Source organism: Megalopta genalis, unplaced genomic scaffold, assembly GCF_051020955.1.
Source record: "Megalopta genalis isolate 19385.01 unplaced genomic scaffold, iyMegGena1_principal scaffold0046, whole genome shotgun sequence".
Taxonomy (NCBI): Eukaryota; Metazoa; Arthropoda; class Insecta; order Hymenoptera; family Halictidae; genus Megalopta; species Megalopta genalis.
Window position 1 is genome coordinate 1,345,001 of NW_027476115.1, and position 2,500 is coordinate 1,347,500.

Below are 2,500 nucleotides of genomic sequence, written 5' to 3' on the forward strand. Positions count from 1 at the left end.
TGCGTGATTTACACGGCCAGACGTGTGTACTACACGTATTAGGCCTTTGATCTGCGTTGCGTAGGCCACAACAAATCTTTCAAAGAGAGAGAGATATATGTGTTGTTGGGGTTTGTGATTATGAAGGTGCCCCAACGCACAAAAATATATAAAAATGTACAAAGTTGGGATGTGGTGTGGTGGAGAAGAGTTGGGCCCGACCAGATCATTCGTGCGTGATTTACACGGCAGACGTGTGTACTACACGTATTAGGCCTTTGATCTGCGTTGCGTAGGCCATCTTCCTTCCAAGACACACACGTGTTGGGGTTTGTGTGATTTTATGATAGTGCCTCAACACGGAAAAATAAGCGTACGAGAAGAGTTGGGCCCGACCAGATCATTCGTGCGTGATTTATACACGGCCAGACGCGTATTATATTACACGTATTAGGCCTTTGATCTGCGTTGCGTAGGCCATCTTCTCGATAGAGAGAAAGCCAATGTATTCTTTTTTCTTTCTTTACACACACACACACAGTTGTAGTAGGACAGGGAGGGATGCGAGCGTGCTAATCACGCTTCCTCAAGTCTTCGCTGTGGTGTAAAAAAAAAAAAGAAAAAAAGGAATCGTTGGGAAAGTCCAAAGGACGAAAATATCGGGCAGTCTGAAGATAACTTAATGCTCGTTTACATTGGTATCAAGAGAGACCGGCTTGTGTAGCTCGTTTCAATGCTGTGTCGTTGTCATTGACACCCTACTCTGTTGCGCGCTAGTGGCAGCATGAGCGTGGGACGTATATATATATGACACCCAGCTAGAGCCGGCCGTGAGTCCGTCCGGTGTAAATAACGACGAAAGGAGAGAGAAACTTTTCGAATCCAGTATCGGGTTGATAATTGTCCAGTTTGAATATCCATATCCCCGTCGTTTTTGGAGGTGATATACTCTCTGTGTTTCTTCGATAGAAGGCTTTTCAATGTTCTATTCGCTCCGACCGTCGAACTTGCAAGAAAACAGTGGTTTTGGATTTGCTCGTACATATATATATGGTTTCGACGGAAATATCTCGTTCTTTAAGGGACAATTATGTCGTTGTACGACGACTCCCGAATCTCCTTCGCGCGCTGGTTGGAGCTCTTCGGGTATCGGCTTGTTCCGAAATATAACACAAAAATGTGGTGGATAGCAAATACACATTATATATATATGAGAGAATAAAAGGGAAAAATTACCCTGAACGGTGGATCACTTGGCTCGTGGGTCGATGAAGAACGCAGCTAATTGCGCGTCAACGTGTGAACTGCAGGACACATGAACATCGACATTTCGAACGCACATTGCGGTCCACGGATACAATTCCTGGACCACGCCTGGCTGAGGGTCGTTTACGTACTTATAAACTGCTTGCGTTGATGGCACTTGTTGCCTATATACGTACGAGCGAATGGTGGGCGCTTCGTCGGCGTTTGTCGCGGTCCTATGAATATTGAGAAATTTTACGTACGTCTAACAGTCTTCGAGAGAGATGGAAATCGTGTTCGAACTAGCGTGAGTGTGGAAGGCGGTGTCGTGTGTCGTATATGTTTTATATACGTCCGCCCGTCTGAAACACCGCTTCGAAGCGGTGACAAAATCTTTTTCGGGACGATTCGTATCCGTAGAACTATCGAGATTTCACTGGTACATTTTCAACGCGCTCCCGACGTCGCCTGAAATGAAACGAGATGGGTTTAACCCACGAAAGCGTACTACACGAGTCTGTCCTATGTGAAGACTGTGTACAGAGATCGAACGAACGCATGAAAGAAATTGAACGAAAGAACACATAACCCGCAAAAATATAGAGTAGAATTGTGACCGTTGCTTCGAATTTGAATTTATATGTATATATATATCATAGCCCCAGGGAGTGGAACCTATGAGTGTGGAAGGATGTCTCTTACCGTTATGTTGCCAGAGGAAAAAAAGTCTCTCTCTTCGTACGACACATTTGTGTACGAATTGTATCGATGGCTATATAGATCCGATGTTGCACATATTCTGAGTAAAGAACACCCCACCCGGGTTACCGTCCTAAAACTCTTCTATTGGTGTGGCTATGATGTGTGTGTCAACGCAATCGCGAGTCTGGTTCTACGGAAAACCGTTTGTCGGTCGCCCCATATATCTTTTTGTTCTCTTCAAATGATCGAATAGCGAAACCGCACGAGATCAATCGGTCGTCTAGTCCCCGAAAGTACTTTTCGGACGGACGTTAAAGTTATACCGATTGTAATCGTCTTGCGAGTGTTTCGAAGATCTATATTTGGAGAGGATATCGAATTTTATAAAAGATATATTGGTGAGGCGCGATAAACGGTTTTTTTTTTGCTTTAAGGGTTTTTTGTGTTTTTTTTATTTTTTTTTTTTTTTGTGTTGCTCTGTACACGTTTCGCAAAATGCTTTCGGGGGGGGAAGCTCTGAAAAAATTTTTTTTCACGTTCCGACGACCTCAGAGTAGGCGAGATTACCCGCTGA

General features: G+C 44.2%; 1 non-coding gene and 1 pseudogene across 1 annotated transcript; both read left to right on the top strand.

The window, feature by feature from the left end:
• The first annotated feature begins 1,212 nt into the window (after positions 1–1,212).
• Positions 1,213–1,367, top strand: LOC143261287 (5.8S ribosomal RNA). The gene has a single exon (XR_013035444.1). It is a non-coding gene; the product is annotated as a 5.8S ribosomal RNA (ribosomal RNA).
• Positions 1,368–2,469: 1,102 nt separating this feature from the next.
• The window catches only part of LOC143261286 (large subunit ribosomal RNA), a 7,677-nt pseudogene continuing 7,646 nt past the window's right edge, over positions 2,470–2,500 (top strand).